Source organism: Equus przewalskii, chromosome 8 (assembly GCF_037783145.1).
Source record: "Equus przewalskii isolate Varuska chromosome 8, EquPr2, whole genome shotgun sequence".
Taxonomy (NCBI): domain Eukaryota; kingdom Metazoa; phylum Chordata; class Mammalia; order Perissodactyla; family Equidae; genus Equus; species Equus przewalskii.
The window spans coordinates 37,274,616-37,296,078 of NC_091838.1; positions in this window are offsets into that span (position 1 = coordinate 37,274,616).

A 21,463-nucleotide genomic window follows, 5' to 3' on the forward strand; every position below is an offset into this window, starting at 1 on the left:
CCCTGTACATCTTCTTTGGAGAATTCTCTGTTCAGATCTGTTGCCCATTTTTCAATTGGGTTGTTAGTTTTTTGCTGTTGAGATGTATGAGTTCTTTATATATTTTGGATACTAACCTCTTATCAGATATATGGTTTCCAAATATCTTCTCCCAGTTGTTATGTTGTCTTTTGATTTGTTGATGGTTTCCTTTGCTGTGCACAAGCTTTTTCGTTTGATTTAGTCCCATTCATTTATTTTTTCCTATTGTTTCCCTTGCCAGGTCAGACCTGGTACTTGAAAATAGGCTGTTAAGACCAATGTCAACGAACATACTGCCTAAGTTTTCTTCTGGAAGTTTCATGGTTCCAGGTCTGACATTCAAGTCATTAGTCCATTTTGAGTTAATTTTAGCATATGGTGTAAGATAATAGTCTACTTTCATTCTTTTGCATGTGGCTTTCCAGTTTTCCCAACACCATTTATTGAAGAGACTTAACTTTCTCCATTGTCTCCTTGGCTCCCTTGTCAAAAATCAGCTGTTGATAGATGTGAAGGTTTATTTCTGGGCTCTCGATTCTGTTCTATTGATCTGTGTGTCTGTTTTTGTGCCAGTACCATGCTGTTTGGGTTACTATAGCTTTGTAGTATAGATTGAAATCAAGGAGTGTGATACCTCCAGCTTTGTTCTTTTTTCTCAGGGTTCCTTTGACTATTCAGGGTCTTTTCTTGTTTCATATAAATTTTAGGATTCTTAGTTCTATTTCTGTGAAAAATGTTGTTGGAACTTTGATAGGAATTGCCTTGAACCTGTAGATTGGTTTAGGAAGTATGGACATTTTAACGATGTTAATTCTTCCAATCCAAGAGCACAGAATATCTTTCCATTTCTTTCTGTCTTCTTCAATTTCAATGTTTTATAGTTTTCAGCGTACAGATCTTTTACTACTTTTGTTAAGTTTATTCCTTGGTATTTTACTCTTTTTGTTGCAATTGTCAATGGGATTGTATTCTTAATTTCTCTGCTACTTCATTGCTAGTGTATAGAAACACCACTGATTTTTGTATTTGATTTTATAGCCTACAACTTGACCAAATTATTTATTATTTCTAAAAGTTTTTTGGTGGATTCTTTAGGGTTTTCTATATATAAAATCACGTCATCTGCAGATAGTGGCAGTTTCACTTATTCCTTTCCAATTTGGATCCCTTTTATTTCTTTTACTTACTCAACTGCTGTGGCTAGGTCTTCAAGTACTATGTTAAGTACGAGTGGTAAAAGGGGGCATCCATGTCTGATTGCTGTTCTTAGAGGGATAGCTTTCAGTTTTTCTCCATTGAGAATGAGATTAGCTGTGGGTTTGTCATATATGGCCTTTATTATGATGAGATACTTACCTTCTAGACCTATTCTACTCCGAGTTTTTATCATAAATGTATGCTGTACCTTTTCAAATGCTTTCTCTGCATCTATTGCGATGGTCATGTGATTTTTATTCTTTATTTTGTTAATGTGGTGTATCTCTTGATTGATTTGTGGATGTTGAAGCATCCCTGCATCCCTAGAATAAATCTCACTTTATCATGGTGTATGACCTTTTTTGTTTTTATATTGAGTGAATGATAGCTTACAATGTTGTGAAATTTCAGTTGTACATTAATGTTTGTCATTCGTGTTGTAGGTGCACCACTTCACCCTTTGCACCCACCCCCCACCCCACCTTTCCCCTGGTAGCCACTAATCCGTTCTCTTTGTTCACATTTTTAAATTCCTCATATGAGTGGACTCATACAGAGATTATCCTTCTCTAACTGGCTTATTTCACTTAACATAATTCCCTCACGGTCCATCCATGTTGTTGCAAATGTAATGATTTTGTTCTCTTTTGCAGCTGAGTGGTATTCCACTGCATATATATATACCACATCTTCTTTATCCAATCATCTGTTGATGGGCACTTAGGTTGCTTCCATGTCTTGGCTATTGTAAATAATGCTGCAACGAACATTGGGGTGCATAGGACTTTTGGAATTGCTGACTTCAAACTCTTTGGATAGATACTCAGTAGTGGAATGGCTGGATTGTATGGTAGTTCTATCTTTAATTTTTTGAGGAATCTCCATACTGTTTTCCATAGTGGCTGCACCAGTTTGCATTCACACCAGCAGTGTATGAGGGTTCTTTTTTCTCCACAACCTCTCCAACATTTGTTACTATTAGATTTAGATATTTTTGTCATTTTAATGGGTGTAAGGTGATATCTTAGTGTAGTTTTGATTTGCATTTCCCTGATGATCAGCGATGATGAGCATCTTTTCATGTGCCTATTGGCCATCAGTATATCTTCTTTGGAGAAATGTCTGCTCATGCCTCCAGCCCATTTTTTGATCAGGTTGTTTGATTTTTGGGTGTTGAGTTGTGAGAGTTCTTTATATATTATGCATATTAAGCCTTTGCAAGATATATGACTTGCAAATATTTTTTCCCAGTTAGTGGGTTGGTTTTTGGTTTCAGTCCTGTTTTCATTTGCCTTGAAGAAGCTCTTTAGTCTGATGAAGTCCCATTTGTTTATTCTTTCTATTGTTTCCCTTCTCTGAGAAGGCATGGTGCCCGAAAAGATCCTTTTAATACTGATGTCAAAGAGTGTACTGCCTACGTTTTCTTCCAGAAGCCTTATGGTTTCAGGTCTCACCTTTAGGTCTTTGATCCATTTTGAGTTTATTTTGGTGAATGGTGAAAAAGAATGGTCAATTTTCATTCTTTTACATGTGGCTTTCCAGTTTTCCCAGCACCATTTGTTGAAAAGACTTTCTTTTCACCATTGTATGCTCTCAGCTCCTTTGTCAAAGATAAGCTGTCCATAGATGTGTGGTTTTATTTCTGGGCTTTCAATTCTGTTCCATTGATCTGTGCACCTGTTTTTGTACCAGTACCATGCTGTTTTAATTACTGTAGCTTTGTAGGAAGTTTTGAAGTCAGGAATTGTGATGCCTCCCGTTTTGTTCTTTTTTCTCAGGATAGCTTTAGGAATTCGGGGTCTTTTGTTGCCTCATATAAATTTTAGGTTTCTTTGTTCTAGTTCTGTGAAGAATGTCATTGGGATTCTGATTGGGATAGCATTGAATCTGTACATTGCTTTAGGTAGAATGGACATTTTAACTATGTTTATTCTTCCAATCCATGTAGATGGAATGTCTTTCCATCTCCTTATGTCATCATCCAATTCTCTCAAAAAGGCCTTGTAATTTTCGTTATATAGGTCCTTCACTTCCTTAGTTAAATTTACCCCAAGGTATTTTATTCTTTTTGTTGCGATTGTGAATGGAATTGTGTTCTCGAGTTCTTTTTCTGTTACTTCATTATTAGAATATAGAAATGCTACTGATTTATGCAAATTGATTTTATACCCTGCAACTTTGCTGTAGTTGTTGATTACTTCTAAGAGCTTTCCAATGCATTCTTTGAGGTTTTCTATATATAAGATCATGTCATCTGCAAACAGCGAGAGTTTCACTTCTTCCCTCCCTATTTGGATTCCTTTTATTCCTTTTTCTTGCCTGATTGCTCTGGCCAGGACCTCCAGTACTATGTTAAATAAGAGTGATGATATAAGGCATCCTTGTCTCATTCCTGTTTTCAGGGGGATGGTGCTCAGTTTTTGCCCATTGTGTGTGATGTTGGCTGTGGGTTTGTCATGTATGGTCTTTATTATGTTGAGGTAGTTCCCTTCTATCCCCATTTTGTTCAGAGTTTTTATCATAAATGGCTGTTGGATATTGTCAAATGCTTTCTCTGCATCTATTGGGATGATCACGTGGTTTTTACTCCTCAGTTCGTTGATGTGGTGTATCACATTGATTTGTGGATGTTGAACCATCCCTGTGTCCCTGGTATGAATCCCACTTGATCATAATGTATGATCCTTTTGATGAATTGCTGAATTCTGGTTGCCAAAATTTGGTATAGAATTTTTGCATCTATGTTCATCAGTGATATTTGCCTGTAGTTCTCTTTTTTCGTGGTGTCCGTGTCAGGCTTTGGTGTCAGAGTGATGTTGGCCTCAGAGAATGCGTTAGGAAGTCTTCCATCCTCCCTAATTTTTTGGAATAGCTTGAAAAGGATAGGTATTAAATCCTCTCTGAAAGGTTGGTAGAATTCCCCAGGGAAGCCATCTGGTCCTGGGGTTTTATTCTTTGGGATGTTTTTGATTGCTGTTTCAATCTCTTTCCTTGTGATTGGTCTGTTCAAATTGTCTGCCTCTTCTTGAGTGAGCTTTGGGAGATTGTAGGAGTCCAAGAATTTATCCATTTCCTCTAGGTTATCCATTCTGTTAGCATAGAGTTTTTCATAGTATTCTCTTATACTTCATTGTATTTCTGCAGAGTCTGTTGTAATTACTCCTCTTTCATTTCTGATTTTGTTTATTTGATCTTTCTCCCCTTTTTTTCTTTGTAAGTCTGGCCAGGGGTTTGTCAATTTTATTTATCTTCTCAAAGAACCAGCTCTTTGTGTCATTGATACTTTCTACCACCTTTTTCATTTCAATAGCATTTATTTCTGCTCTGATTTTTATTATTTCTCTCCTTCTGCTGCCTTCGGGCTTTATTTGTTCTTCTTTCTCTAGTTCAGTTAGGTGTAGTTTAAGATTGCTTATTTGGGATTTTTCTTGTTTGTTAAGATGTGCCTGTATTGTGATGGATTTTCCTCTTAATACAGCTTTGGCTGTATCCCATATGAGTTGGTATGGCATGTTATCATTTTCATTCATTTCCAGGTATTTTTTTATTTCTTCTTTAATTTCTTCAATGATCCATTGCTTGTTCAGTAGTGTGTTGTTTAGTCTCCACATCTTTGTGCCTTTCTCAGCTTTTTTCTTGGAATTAACTTCTAGCCTTATAGCACTATGATCTGAGAAGATGCTTGTTATTATTTCAATTTTTTTAAATTTGTAGAGGGTTGCCTTGTTTCCCAACATATGGTCCATCCTTGAGAATGTTCCATGTGCACTTGAGAAGAATGTGTATTCTGCTGCTTCAGGATGAAGTTATCTATATATGTCTATTAAGTACAATTGTTTTAGTTTTTCGTTTAGCTCCACTGTTTCCTTGGTGATTTTCTGTCTGGATGATCTGTCCATTGATGTGAGTGGGGTGTTGAGGTCCCCTGCTATTATTGTGTTGTTTTTAACATCTTCCTTTAGGTTTGTTAATAGTTGCTTTATCAAACTTGGTGCTCCTATGTTGGGTGCATAGATATTTATAAGCACTATTTCTTCTTGATGAAGTGTCCCTTTGATAATTTTATATTGTGCCTCTGTGTCTCTCTTTACCTGTCTTATTTTGAAATCCACTTTGTCTGATATAAGAATTGCAACACTTTTTTTTTTCTTGCTATTAGCTTGAAGTATTGTCCTCCACCCCTTCACCCTGAGTCTGTGTTTGTCCTTGGGGCTGAGGTGTGTTTCCTGGAGGCAACAAATTGTTGGATCTTGTTTTTTAATCCATTTTGACACTCTGTGTATTTTATTGGAGAGTTCAATCCGTTTACATTGAGAGTGATTATTAATGCATGTGGACTTAATGCTGTCAATCTGTTCCTCATTATCTGGCTTTCCTGCTTTTCTCTTCCTGTGTGCTTTAGCCTACCCATTTGATACTGCAATTTCTTATGCTGGGTTTCTTAGATTTTTGCTTATTTATGTTTTGTGGCTCTGTTCTGTTTGTTAGTTTAGTGGCTACCATGAAGTTTGTATTTAGAATCTCGTGTATAATATAGTCTATTCTCTGGTGGTCTCTTACTTACCTGGTTTAGACTGATTTAGTCCCTTTGCTCTTTCCCTCCTAAATTATTATTTTCATCTCTTATTCCAACTCGTGTTATGAGTTTGTAGTTAGAGTGATAAGATCATCTTTGCTTTGGTAGTTTCCTTACATTTAGCCTAATGCCATAGTTGAATATTTGCTATCCTATTCTGGTTCTCTTTATCTGTCTCCCTACTCTGTGGTTTGTGACCCCTTTCTCCCTTTCTTCTTTTTTCAGGTATGAGAGCCTTCTTGAGGATTTCTTGTAATGGAGGTCTTGTGACTACAAAGTCCCTTAGTTTTTGTTTGTCTGGAAAAGATTTAATTTCTCCCTCATATCTGAAGGATATTCTTGCTGGATAGAGTATTCTTGGCTGAAGATTTTTATCTTTTAAAGTTTTGAATATGTCACTCCATTCTCTCCTAGCTTGTAAGGTTTCTGTAGAGAAATCCACTGAAAGTCTGATAGGAGTTCCTTTGTAGGTTATTTCCTTCTGTATTGCTGCCCTGATTATTCTTTCTTTGTCTTTCGTTTTTGCCATTTGTACTACTATATGCCTTGCAGTAGGTCTTTTAACATTGACAAATCTAGAAGATCTGAAAGCTTCCGCTACACACATTTCTCCCTCAACCCCTAGATTTGGGACGTTCTCTTCTATAATTTCATTAAGCACACCTTCTGCTCCATTTACCTTTTCCACGTTCTCGGGAATTTCTACGATCCTTAAATTCTTTCTCCTCATTGAATCTGCTATCTGTCTAATACTTTCCTCATTCCTTTTAATCCTTACTTCTCTTTCTTTCTCTATCTGGAGGCATTCAGCCTATCTTCAATTATGCTAATTTTCTCTTCTATGGTGTCTACCCGGGCATTCAGGGAATCCATATTCTGTTTTATCTGGTCTATTGTGTTTTTCATCTCTAGCAATTCTGTTGGATTCTTCTTTATAATTTCAATCTCTTTTGTGAAGTAACTCCAGAACTCCTTGGCTTGTTTCTCTATCTTTCTCTCTACCTCATTGAGTTTTTTTACTATAGCTGCTCTGAACTCATTTTCACTTAGTTTACCTATTTCCAAGTCCTCAGGACTTAATTCTGTGTTTTTATTGTTTCCTTCTGGTCTGGGGCTTTTGCAAATTGCTGGATGGTAGAGGAGGGGTTTTTTCGCATGGTGGTAGAATTCGTTTGCAGTTACAGCCTATTGCCACTAGATGGGGGTCGAGAACTGTGGGTTCTGAGCTCTCCGCCTTCGGGCAAGATGGCAGTGCCCAGCCCAATTTGCCAGGGGAAGGGGCAGTTTTTCTCGCTCACCGATCTGGATTCAGATCAGTTCTGTTCTCTGGTCTCCCAGGGCCCTGGGTTTCTGGGGTCCCCGCTCACGGAAGCTTTCACCCGTCAGCGGGTTTCCACTGTACCGGTGGCGGGAGTCCTAGATGATCCCCCGGTCATGTGGCCCCTCCCCTGCTTCTTCTCACACCCGCAGCAGCAATCCCAGACTCTAGGGGAGGGAGCGAAGTTCTCTCCTAACCTGTTCCAGCTCCTCCGAGGCCAGCAGCAGGGTCTCCATCCTCCATCTTTTGATACTGTAGGTCTCTGAGTGCTGGCATTAGGTTTATTAGCTGAAATTCAGGGGTTTTTTTCCAGTCCTTTGTTGTAGTTTGGAGGGGAGAGAGTCCCGGGTCAGCTCACCCTGCCATATTGCTCCGCCCCTGATCTTTTTAATGTATTGTTGGATTTGATTTGCTAGTGTTTTGTTGAGGACTTTTTCATTGATGTTCACCAGTGATATTGGCCTGTAATTTTGTGTGTGTGTGTTGTCCTTCTCTGGTTTTTTATCAGTGTAATGTTGGCTTTGCAGAATGAGATAGGAAGCTTCCCCTCCTCATCAAACTTTTGGAAAAGTGTGAGAAGGATAGGTATTAAGTCGTCTTTGAATGTTTGTTACAATTTACCAGGGAAGCCATCTGGTCCTGGACTTTTATTTTGGGGGAGGTTTTTGATTACTCTTTTGATCTCCTTACTGGTGATTGGTCTATTTAAATTATCTGTTTCTTCTTGATTCAGTTTTGGAGGGTTGTATGATTCTAAGAATTTATCCATTTCTTCTAGATTATCCAATTTGTCGGCATACAGTTTTTCATAGTATTCTCTTAAAATCTTTTGTATTTCTGAGGGGTCGATTGTAATTTCTACGCTCTCATTTCTGATTTTATTTACTTGAGCCTTCTTTCTTTTTTTCTTGTTGAGTCTAGCTAAAGGTTTGGCCATTTTATTTATCTTCTCAAAGAACCAGCTCTTAGTTTCGTTGATTTTTTCTATTGTTCTTTAGTCTCTATTTCATTTATTTATGCTCCGATTTTCATTATTTCCTTCTTCATATTGATTTTGGGCTTTGTTCTTATTTTTCCAGTTCCTTTAGATGCACTGTTAGATTGTTTACTTGAGATTTTTCTTGTTTGTTGAGGCAGGCCTGTATTGCTATAAACTTCCCTCTTAGAACCACTTTTGCTATATCCCATCGATTTTGGCATGTCATATTTTCATTTTCACTTATCTCCCCGTATCTTCTGATTTCTCCTTTGATTTCTACATTGACCCAATCATTGTTCAGTACCATTTTGTTTGATCTCCACATTTTTGTGGCTTTTCTGGTTTTCTTTCTGTAATTGATTTCTAGTTTCATACCTTTGTGGTCAGAAAAAATGCTTGGTGTCATTTCAATCTTCTTAAATTTATTGAGACTTGTTTTGTGGCCTACTGTGGGATCAATCTTGGAGAATGTCCCATGTGCATTTGAAAAGAATGTGTATTCTGCAGTTTTTAGATGGAATGTTCTGTATATATCTACTAAGTCCATCTGGTCTAATGTGTCCTTTAAGGCAAGTGTTTCCTTATTGATATTCTATGTGAAGGATCTTTCCATTGGTTTAAGTGGCATGTCAAAACCCCCTACTAGTATTGTGTTACTGTATATTTCTCCTTTTACGTCTGTTAATAATTGCTTTATATATTTACATGCTTCTATGTTGGGTGCATAGATATTGACAAGTGTTATATCCTCTTGTTGGATTGTTCCCTTTACCATTATGTAGTGCCCTTCTTTGTCTCTTGTTACGCTTTTTCTTTTAAAGTCTATTTTGTCTGATATAAGTATTGCTACTCCAACTTTCTTTTCATTGCCATTTGCTTGAAGTATGTTTTTACAATCTTTCACTTTCAGTTTGCGTTCTAGGTCTGAAGTGTCTCTTGTATACAGCATACACATGAGTCTTGTATTTTTTTCCAATTGGCCACCCTATGCCTTTTGATTGGACCATTTAGTCCATTGATATTTAAAGTATTTAGTCCATTGATATTTAAAGTAGCTATTCTAAGTATGTACTTATTGCCATTTTGTTACTTTTTTTCTGGTGTTTTTGTCGTTCTTCCTTCTAGCCTGTAAGGTTTCTGCTGAGAAGTCATCTTATAGCCTTATGGAGTTTTCTTTGTATGTAATTTGTTGCCTTTCTCTTGCAGCTTTTAGGATTCTCTCTTTATCTTTAATTTTTGACATTCTAACAATAACGCATCTTGATGTGGGCCTCTTTGGGTTTATCTTGTGTGGCATTCTCTGTGCTTCCTGTACATGGATGTCTGTTTCCTTCCTTAGATTAGGAATGTTTTCAGTTATTCTCTCTTCAATTAGATTCTCTGCCCCTTTGTCTCTCTCTTCTCCTTTGGGACACCTATAATACAAATATTAGTGTGCTTGATGTTGTCCCAGAGTTCCCTTAGACTGTTCTCATTCTTCTTAATTCTTTATTCTTTTATCTGTTTAGTGAATTTTTCATTTCCAGTATTGTATTCTTCATTTCTGATTGGCTCTTCTTCATATTTTTCAGTTCTTTGTTGATGTTCTTACTGAGTTCATCCATTCTCCCAAGATCAGTGAGCATCCTTATGACTTTTTGTTTGAACTCTTTGTCAGGTAGATTGTTTATTTCTGTTACACTTAATTCTTTTTCTGGGCCACTGTTCTGTTCCCTCACTTGGAACACATTCATTTGCCTCCTCATTTTGTTTTTCCTTTGTGCTTCTATCTATGTATTAGGTGGGTCAGCTACATTTTCTGATCTTTGAGAGGTGGACTTATGTAAGAGATTCCTTATGAGGCCCAGCACTGTGCTTCCCTCTTGTCACCAGTTCCAAATATTCCAGGAGTGACCCTTGCATGGGCTACGTGTCCTTCTGCTGTAGCAGTGTTGCTTTTTCCATGGGGGCCCAGGGAGTCTAGGCTGTCCCCCTGGCTGACTGGTTGTAATGCTTAGCTGAAAGTGGCTGCTATGGACCCTACAGTCACTTTATTGAGTGTGGGGAGCCCCAGCACAGTTGGCTTCAAGGTCTAATAGCACATTCCTATTGTAGTTTTTCTGTTAGGTGAATAGGTCCCCAGCATGGCTAGTTGCCAGGCTCAGGGGTTTACAATTGCTGTAGGCCTCTGGCCAGCAAGGCTCTTGTCAGCTCTCTCAGGATTGCAGCTGAGTGTGGTTCACCCCAGGTACAGCAGCACCCAATTGTTTCAGGCTGTGGAAGGTGGGGCTGATCCCCTATGAGGCTGTTTGAGAAGCACAAGTCTTCTGCAGCTGACAAGTCTGTCAGCCCACTGGGCCACACACACTATCAACATAGTCCTACCCTGTGCACGCATCCTGACCCCCTGAAGCAGACCCAGTCACCCCACTGCAGAGGCTGCAGACACTCCACCATACCCCACACACTCCATCCACTCCTCATGCCCACCCTGCTCCACAGAAGCAGACCCATTCACCCAGCTGAAGAGGATACAGGCTCCTCACTTTTGCAGGCCCATAGGTTGCCTGAGGGCTTGCTGTTGAGTGGGGCCAGTCCCTAGGGCAGGCTATCTGCCCTGACTGAGCTGGATTGAATCAGCACTCTAGTGTGTGGGGCAGACCTGGGGTAACAGGCCAGGGGAAGAACTCCAATGTTATCTGCCAGTGTCTATGTCAGCAGCCTGTAATAGGTCACTACAATGGCTGCTGCCAATGTCTCAGTCCCTGGAGAGGTCTCACCTCTCACCAAGATGCACCCAGAGCCTATCAGGTGAGTCTCTTTTCACCAATGGACTGTGCACTTTTCTTTCTGGTGATTTTAGCTTGCTTTCCAAAATGAGTGAATTTGTGTATGGGCCCTTTAAGAGCTGTCTTTTTGTCCCTTATATCCGATACCTTTTCTGAGGGTATTTCCCATTGTTGTTAGTAGCCAGCAAAGCCAGATGTTATAAGACTAGTCTCGGTTGTGCTGAGTCCAAAGGATGCTTATAGCAGTAACAGTCCCCTCCTCAGGTCCCCTACTCCCCCAGGGAAGGCTGTGTACCTTAGGTTTGCTCCCGGCCAGCCATGAAGTGCTGCAGCTTGCAAAAGTGGCTTTTCTTCTCTCCAGAAAGGAATTTTTGCCTCTCCCACCTCAGTCAGGGTTGTCCCTTGTTGTGGGGGTTCTTTTTATCCAATTTTCAGTTCTCTCTCAGGGTAGTTGTAAATTGGTTGTGTCCGTGGGAGGAGGTGAGTTCAGAGTGTGCCTATACCACCATCTTGACCAGAAACTATATTAACAGAAGAGCATCCAAGGGTGGAATAATCCTAAGCCTCTAAAGACTGTTCTCTCTTCTCTGGGAACTCCAGGAAGGCAGGAAATACCCTACATGTTTCTACATGTGCCTAGCACAGCATTTTCCCTCAAAAGACACTAAACTAGAAAAAAGAAAATCTTAGAGCAGAGGCATGATTCAGAACTAAAATTAATTAATGCATCACAGTTCATGAAGCACTTCCACAAGTATTATCTCATCATTCCTCTCATAACACCTATGAATGAATAAAGCAAGTTTCAGCAAGGATAGGCAATACGAGTGCTAAAATAGAGACTGGGCTTGAAACCAAGCACTATGCTCTTAACATGTTCTTATATATGTGATGAAGGCTAGGCACACATATTTTTAGAAACTTTGCCCATCCACCCACAAATTATAAATATTATAAACTCATATTATGGTACTCAACTCTTAAAACATTTTATTCCCTCAGAGTGTAGTGGGGTACAGGCTTGACTCACCATGGTTATTGTTCTCTTGCAGCATGCAGGCCCACCAATGGTCCTGAAAGACATAGTTCTCATCTTGGACTTTGTAGCCCTCTCTAAAATTACCAAAAAGTCTCTGGGAACAACTTTTCTTCTATCTATAATGTCAAAATTAGTCCTCTTCTTTGAATTGCACCTTCAAATTACCTCTTTCCATAAGGTTTACCAATCATTTATACTCTGCAGAATAATAGCAATGCAATTCCTCATTCACTACCTCTCTAATAACTGCCACACTTTAGCATGAATATTACTGAATCTCTTTACAGTGTTTCTGTTAAACATTTGTGTGTGTATACATATGTACACTCTGCTATGTCTCCAATATAAGCTTTAATGACTGAGGTATCTCAGGCATTTCATTCAGAAGTATGCATCATTTAAGTACCTAGTAAACAGAAATATACACAATGCATTTATTCTATAGAGTTCATCACCTCATCATAAAGCAAATATAAAGAAAGCTGCAAATTTATGATATTTGGCTCTGACTTTTACATGTATAGGTCCTAGTTTTACTGTAACTCTAGGATACTATACCATGGACTTAGTTAACAAGGGTTCTCTGATGCAATAAACTTGAATTAGACTATCTGGTTTACTCCCAGTTCTATCACCTTCTACTTTAAAACTTGAGGCTAGTCACTCTACTCTTAGATTCAATTTTCCCATCTCTAAAATGGGAATTGTTGAGAACACTTGCCACCATCCCCTCATTCAGGTATTTCCTTCCAGGAGGAGAGTTCCTTCATTGGAACAACACACCCAGCCTGTCAATCCACCATCCATTCCCCCTCCCCGACCAGCCCCAGTACTCCTTCCTAGCAGACAAGGAGTATCTTACCTGACTTGTGAATTTGGGAACATAGTAGCTCATCCCCTTTCTCTTCCCTTTCTCTTTGGAACATTCTCCCCTTCGGAGAGAACATATTCTGCCTTACTCCTCCATGAAATACACTTGACAGGGGCAGGCCTCCATGGGGGCAGGTCTGGGTTTGTCCTTCCTATGATTAAGTGGGTATAGGATTAGTAAGCCCACTTGAACAACACCTCTAAATCATGTTCTCCAAATTTCAGTACAAAGTTGACATTTTGGTCTCAATCTCCACTGCTGTTTTGCTTACTTCTCAGTTCATTCTGAACTTTGATGAAGAATATCATTTATTAGCCCCATCATATCTCAACAGAAATAACAGTTACAACACAACATTGTCTTAATGATATTGTATTTGGTAGAATGTAAAACATTTTTTATGTATAAGGAGTTAGTATTTCAATTTTAACACTTCTTGCATCTATTTCATATTAAATTTTTAAGGAGATTCATTCAATCAGATGACTGAGTTTTGACTAAATCCACAAAGAGGAATAAACAATATCTAATTATGCTTGAAATAAAATATCTTCTTTTCAATGTTTTCAGTTGTATATGGCTTTTAAATATTTAATAACATTAATTTTCTAAATAGGTGATAGAAAATACTACTGCATTGGATACACTCTAAAGTTTAGAGAATTATTGTAATATTGGCTGCAAAGATTTTTTTAAAATCTAATTCTTTTTTCATAACTTTACCTCTGTGAGCTACATTGATTTTTAAACACGAACTTGTAACTTTGAAAAAACAGCAACTTGAAATGAGCACGCCAGATAATCCTGCATGCTTTTAATTCAAGAATTGCAGTCTTCAATTGGCTATCACAACACCCTTCAGAGCCTAAAGCAACAGTAGGTGGATTATTATCACTTTCATTCATTGTCCTAGGCACTGGTGAACAAAACAGATATGGCCCTTGTCTTCATGGTGCTCACATTTGAAACAAGACCATGGATACACAGTTTTCAAATCACTTTTCAATATTTCATAAGCCCATCTTGACAATCATCCCACAAAGTTGATAATTCTCACTTAAACTTAAATTGGCAAGGCCCCAAATGCTTTATTTTGGGAAAAGAAACCAATATTTATTGGGTTTAACCTTGGCACATAATCCTGTTTAATTCTCATAATAGCCTTAAGAAAGGTATTATTATCACTATTTAATAGATGAAGGAAATGAGGCTCACTGAGATTACATAATACCAAAGAGGGCATGTACACTGGTTAATGAAGGAGGAGACTTTTAACTCCATCTGATTCCAAAGACCCCTATTTTTTCCGCTAGAATGGATCAGTTAATGTCAATTATATCCCAAGTCAAAGTTATTATTATAATGAGAAAGATTTTTAAGGAATAAAAATGGTGTATATATAAAGTCTTAAGTCATCGCCTTTGTAGGCAGCAATGTGAGAGAGCTTATTTATCCTTGTGTTTTCTATATCATACACCAAAGAGCCATTCACATCTTAGACATTCAAACATTGGATTAAATTGTTAATATGTATAAGTAAAAGCAAATTACAGTCAATGGAAATTGTTCCATATAGTTTAAGTTATTCTTATCAGTAAACTATTATTAAAGAGACTCACCAACACTTTAAGATTGCTAGACTGAACTTCTTTAAAAGATATACTTGCTCACATACAAAATAACTCTTCATATAGTAGCGTGTTGACCTATATCAATTCATTCACACTCCATCTCTCAGTAGTCTAATACCACTTCACGAACACAGTTGAACAATATAATTTTCTTGGTTCAAATCCTGGCTCTGCCACTTAACAACTGTGGGACCTTACATGAGTAACTAACATCTCTGTGCCTCAGTTTCTACATTTGTAAAGTGAGAATGACCATAGCATCTAGTGCACAATGTTGTTGTATTAAATGAATTATTATATGTAGATTGTTTAGAAGAATGCCTGACACATAGAAAGCATTAAATAAAAGTTAGCTATTAGTGCTATTGTTGTTGTTGTTTTAGAAATTCAGTACTGTATGTCCATATCCCCATAATCCACAAAGAACTTGAAGGATGAGATTATGGCCAGCCAGAATCTCTTCCTCAGGAGTTCTTGGCTCTGAAATAGCACCAACATCACAGACAAACCCCTAGAGTAGTCAGAGGAGCCAACTCTCTGGCTGAGATACAGATAGTAAGAGCTCCTGGCTGGGTAATAGCTGCTCTAAAAACTTGTCAATGTCAAAGACCACCAGGAACTCATCTGCAGTTCTATAAAGCTGAGTTTATTGACTCATGGCAAGGAGAAGAAATGTATACCATGGGGAACCATGGGGCATCTCAGTAAGACATTAGAAAGAACTCATTATAGGACTTGGGTTTGTGTTAGCTAATTTGGGGGAGTAATCAAGGAAAGGGGATCTTCCCTGCATTGCATGCTGTCCAGAAACAGAGACAATTCTCTGATTAGGTATCTTAATAATTCTTATCTATACAGTGAGAGAAACGAAGTTGAGCTAAAGTTGTAATTGGTAAAGCAGCAGCAGTCACTCATTATCTGCCAGGAAAGGGGAATGTTTTCTCATGTTCGCAATTTAGTCAATGTCCTTATTTCTCTCTGTTCAGACATGATCATGAAGTGGTCTTGTTTTTTTCTTGCTCCATTATAGTCACAAAATGGTCTTGTCTGACGTTGGTCTACTATGTGTTTATATTCATCAGGAGAACTTCATAGATTCACTGTGAGCGCCAGGCCAGCTCCCAGCTAACAGGTGCTGCTTTTTGCTTTCTTAAACTAGATAAGAATGTTTTGCTTAAAGGGCAGAGCTGGTCAGAAAAATAAAACTATTATTGTTGTCATTTACACATATTGACAATTTTATAGTCTATAAAGTCCTTTTATATTCATTGTATAACTTGAACCTCTCAGAACAATCCTGGGAGACAAATAGACCATAGGGCACTCACATTTCACAACTCCAGAAACCCCATTCATAGCATATCCCATGTGAATGGCACCTCCCCAATGTGAATAGTGGCCCCCGGAATTGTGCAACAAGGCTGCCTGGCAGGGCAGACATTTCTATTCCTTTTTACAATTATGAAAATTGAGCCAAAGAAACCTTCTGAGTGTTCCCTATTTCCCAATAAACCCTAGCGCTCTCTCTGGCAACCTGTTCAGCTGCTGACACTGGATCCTTGATTCAGTCATAGTTTCCACTTCTAGACAATTGTACCACCCTGCCCTGTTTTAATGTAGACTACATCAACTACTACAATAAGGAAAGCTTTAATTTCTTCCACAACTTTGTCTGCGCCTGCCCAAAACAGGACGCTAAAAAGGGTAGTGAACTTATAACCTCTTTCACACAGTCACTTGCGAAAGCAAAGTTGTGTGCGTGTGTCTGTGTGTATATTGCCTAAAACATTAATATACGTTAGCATATGTTGCTTGTAATCTGGGAGCGACAGATGAAGAAAATGATTTTGAGTTCTGAAGAAATTTTAAAAAGCAAAATATTCCTGCTAAATTCAGGAGCCAAAATTTTTAAATGCTGACTGAGCTACTAGTAACATATTCCACATTCTTGGAAACCTGCCAAGTAAAATGTCAAAGGAAAATGGAATCTCCCATGAAATATTAAATTTTTGTCCAGCATTGTTTTTTTGCAGCTGGGAAATTCCCTCTTGCTACTAAATTTCTCTCCTGAGACATTACACAAAGTAAAAGTGAAAATGGAATACCCCACTGATACATGAAGCAGTTCCCGGAAAGAATATAGGCTTTCATTCAAACAGATTTGTTCAAGAATCCTGTCTCAGTAATTTACAAACTCTGTGACTTTGGGCAATTCAACTAACCTCTCTTTTAGTAAGTTACTATGCATGCTTCTCTCCTCTGTTATCTGAGAGTACCCTGCACTTTCCTACCAGAAATTTATCACACTCCATGTTCAGGTTTCTATCTCCCTTAGAGTACTAAGACCATTGTGAGGGTAGGGGAACATGTGTATTTTGTTATCCTTCTATTTCCAGCACCTAGCATTACGGCATAGAAAGTATTTGTTGCCTTAGGGGAGGTGGGCTGGCGATTCGGAGCATCAGGCAGACTTACTTTTCATTTACATACCTTTTTGTAAGTCTTGAATGTTTTACCATGCCAATTTGATAAATGTATTTCTTTATAATTAAAAATAATATTTACATGAAAAGAAGAAAAGGGAGAATGTGTTTCTTGCACATAAGTAAGTAAATAAATATTTGGTAATGGAATAGTAGGCACTCAATACTGTTCAGCTTCCTTTCTTCTTCAAGCTTGGGGTCAAAGTAGGTGATTTTAAGGCAAATTATTTTCTCCATCTTCTTCTACATAATAAACCACTTGTATAATTTGAGGACTAATTTTTCTTTTATTGTGAAAAAGTGATAGTTCAGCCAGCTCTATCTTAAATCCACAACATTCCAGTTTGAGGTCAGATGGAGGAGGGCAGTGAAGGGCAGGATTCCTTGGGCCTTTTGCCTAGTGATCTAGTCAGCTAATCAGAGCTTTAAAAACATGCTACTACTTTCCCTTCTTTTGCCAAATTCTTGATGTGTATAGCTCTATCAGGGCACCTCATGAAACAAAATGGCTGGAGACTGAGGAATGATGTAGTTACTCCTCAGTCCCTCGTCCAAATGCCATCAAACAGCACCAAAACCCCTAACCCCATCCACTAGCAATTTGCACTTTTTAGCAAACAAGCTTCCCTGCAGGGAACACCTCCAAAGACTTTAGTTGCTGATCATCTTACTCTGAATGGCCACAATAAATCCTTCAGTCTTTCCAAAGGACTTCCGTTTTTTTTAGCTACATAATTCAGATCATGCCGATGTGGAAAGATGTGAGTCAGAATTTATATACAAACTGAATGTTTTCTCCCAGATTATGCTCTATATTTCCAATTTTAAAGGTTTGACAAAAAATAAAATAAAATAAAGCCTTAACGATACAATCTGTTTCAATGAGAAAATAAAGCAAGCATTTTGCCCAGGCTATAATCTAAAAGGTAAAGGAATAATTTCCTAAAGTTTCACAATCTAAGTGAAAAATATTTTCTAGATACTAATTTATCTGGTTAATTGATGAAGAGAGGTCTCTAGTAGTTGTCTCTAGAATATGAACTAGTTTTTTTCTTGTCCACATTTTTGTTCAGTTGAAAATACAGCAGGGAAAGAACACAGCATCTACTGAGTGTATGCCACATACTAAACACTTTCCATACATTATCTTATTTCATATTTAGTAATTAAAGGAAGAGAATACACTTTCCATACATTATCTTATTTCATATTTAGTAATTAAAGGAAGAGAATAAGGCTCAAAGAAGTTAAGCAGGCTGCCCAAAGTTACACAATTCACAAACGATGAAGCAGAACACTGAAGTCAGGTATGTATAATTCCAAACATTGTGCTCCCTGGAAAAGACAGTCCACATAGAAAAACACAGATTTAAGAGAATCATGAAAGGCTAGAAGAATGGACCTACACGGACCTACAAAGATATAATAAAACTTAATGTGATTAAGTTAAAAAATGAACATGGGTCTACAAATGAGCTATTACTACATAGTTTTAGATAGGTAAAATAAAAAATAGTGACAATACCAAACGTTGGTAAGGATGCAAAGAAATGGAATATCTCATATATTGCTGGTGTGAATGTAAAATGGCACAGTCAGCCTGAAAAATAGTGTGGTACTTTCTTAGAAACACTAAACATGCCCTTACCTTATGATCCAGCAATTACACCCCTGGACATTTATCTTAGAAAAATGAAAATATCCACACAAAAACCTGTACACAAGTGTTCACAGCAGCTTTATTTGTAACAGCTAAAACCTGGAAAGAACAAAAATGTCCTTCACTAGGTAAATGGTTAAACAACTTTGGTATCCCCATACCATGGAATACTATTCAGCAATAAAAAAAGAACCAACTATTGATACAAGAAACAACTTGGATAGATCTCCAAGGGATTATGCTGAGCAAACAAAGCCAATCTCAAAACACCACATATTTTCACTAACATAAAATTCTTGAAATGACAAAATTTTAGAAATGGAAAACAGATTAGTAGTTGCCAGGGATTAAGGTTGTGGGGGTGGTGGCAGTGGTGAGTGTGGCTGTAAAGAAGTAGTATGAGGGATATGTTTGTGGTGATGGAATAGTTCTGTATCTTGATTAAGGTGGTGGTACAGGAATCTACACATATGATAAAATGACACAGAGCAATGTACATACATTGGATGAATGCTAAATTATTGGGTTTGATGTTGTATTAAAATTATTTAAGATGTAACCATGGGGAGAAACTGAGTGAAAGGACCTCTCTATATTATCTTTGCAACTCCATCTGAGTCTATTATTATCTCCAAATAAGAAGTTTTAAAAAATTATACCTGAGTGTATTAGTTTCCCAGAGCTGCCATAACAAAGAACCATAAATTTGGTGGCTCAACCACAGAAATGTATTGTCTCACAGTTTCAGAGGCTAGAAGTCCAAAATCAAGATGTTTACAGAGTTGGTGCCTTCTGCGGGCCATGAGAGAGACTGTTCTATTCCTCTCTCCTGGTTTCTGGTAGCCTCAGGCATTCCTTTGCTTGTAGATAGCTTTCTCTCTGTGTCCCTAAAATACCTTCCCTTTATGTGTGCCTGTCTGTGTGTCCAAATTTCCCCTTCTTATAAGGACACAAGTCATATTGGAGTAGGGCCCATCCTAATGACCTCACCTTAACTTGAGAGGCTACAAAGACTCTGTTTCCAAATATGGTGACATTCACAGGTATTCACAGGTAGGACTTCAACACCATTTGGGGTTACAGCATTCAACCCATTAACACTGGGTCAAAAGAATCAACTGCACAAGTATAGGAGAGAAAACCTGATTTAAAGGTAGTTTATATTAAAAACAAAAAAAAGAAACAAGTTAACAAACAAAAATCTCCAGTTTTAGTTGACCACAGGCTCAACCTAAATTAATAGTTTAACAAGACTGCTTAAAAAAATAAATACTGTCTTTCATTGCACTAATAGATTCAGATCAGAGACAGACATAGCCACTCTCCCTCTCACCTATCAAATTTCATACGGAATTGTCTAATCGCTTAGACATAGGGGAATACTGATGAAGTAAAGCAGATTAACAAGAGAACCACCGTGAGTCTAAAACCCAAGTTGAAGTAAATGAGATAAATTAAGATGCCAAAAACTAAAGATAACATAACTTTTCAAAGTATTCATCTTTTAAATCTCTCATACTACCTTAAGTGGTATCCCCTTTCTGTTTGTTGAAGGAATCACAAAGCTTAAATTGTCTAGATAGAAGAATTAGGTTTATTCAATATAGGACAAGCAGGTAATATTAACACCAGAATAACTTCCTAAAATTTAGAATGTTAGAGAATTTTAACAATAGATATCTCTAACCAATGGAAATGGCTTAAAAGCTCAAAATGTTGCAAATTGCCTATTGCCAGGAAATGCTCAAAAGAAGCTCGGCACCCCTTTGCTAGATACACATTTTTATCCTGTTTGTTTGTTTGTTTGTTTCGGTGGTATGAAAGTCACTTTTATTTGGCAGAATGACAAATTAATTTTCAATTTAGTTTTTTGTTTATATTAACATGTCCAAAATATAGAAAGAACTCATACAACTCAGTAACAAAAAAATGAACAACCTGATCAAAAACTGGGCTAGGCATTCCTTAGATGGGAGATTGTACTAGCTTGGTGTCTTCCAGTCTTTCTTTTTTACTTTTCAGCAATTTCATAGGAAGATAAGTTAATTTAACCTTCTTAGGAATTATTTTTAAATAATTTCACCTTTTTCTGAATGCTACATAGTAAAGATGGAACTTTAGATTGAAAAATGTTTGAGAAAAGTGTTATAAAATACTGTATTAAAAGTTGATTTTAATGTTCTTTACTAATAATTCTACTATGAGAAATGTTTACTTTTTAATGTTTAACCTAGCTGAATTATCAGAAAAAGCATCATTTTATCAATTTTAAAATGACTTCATGTTCTTTTAGGGTTGAACACAATTAGAATGGTTAAACGAGAAACATTATTATTCTCATTAACTGTAAAAATGTGTACTTCTCTGCCTCCTCATAGTAGACTGTACGTCATCAGATATATCAGGTATTTTTTGAGATTTTGGGGGGAGAAACAGCACCAAATGTACCCCAAATGTTTTCCCATGCAGATCATTCATTGTTATGTAATTATAGACTTTTGCAACATCTGTGTTTTTAAAACACATTATGTGCTTTTACACTGAAAAATTAAAATATGAGATGTTTGAAATTCTTAGATTTGTAACTTTTAAGTGGTTTCTTTTTCAATTTTTCTGTTTTGTTTCTAATTGAAGAGATATGAGAGATTTCAAGCTGCTGTTTCCTAAAATAGCACATGCAGGTATAAATAACCTTTATTTTCAGTAAATGGAAAGACCAAATCTTAACGTGATTTTAGAAAATTTTCAACAGATGAATTCGACATACAGATATGATGCTTGTGTCTTGGCCTAATTGGTGTAATTACTCTCATTTTTTGTTTATCATTTAGCTGATGTAGTTCAACACCAGTATTCTTTAAGCTTTCTGTCTTTAGCCAATTCGTTACGGGAATTAATTAAACTATACATATATATGTAT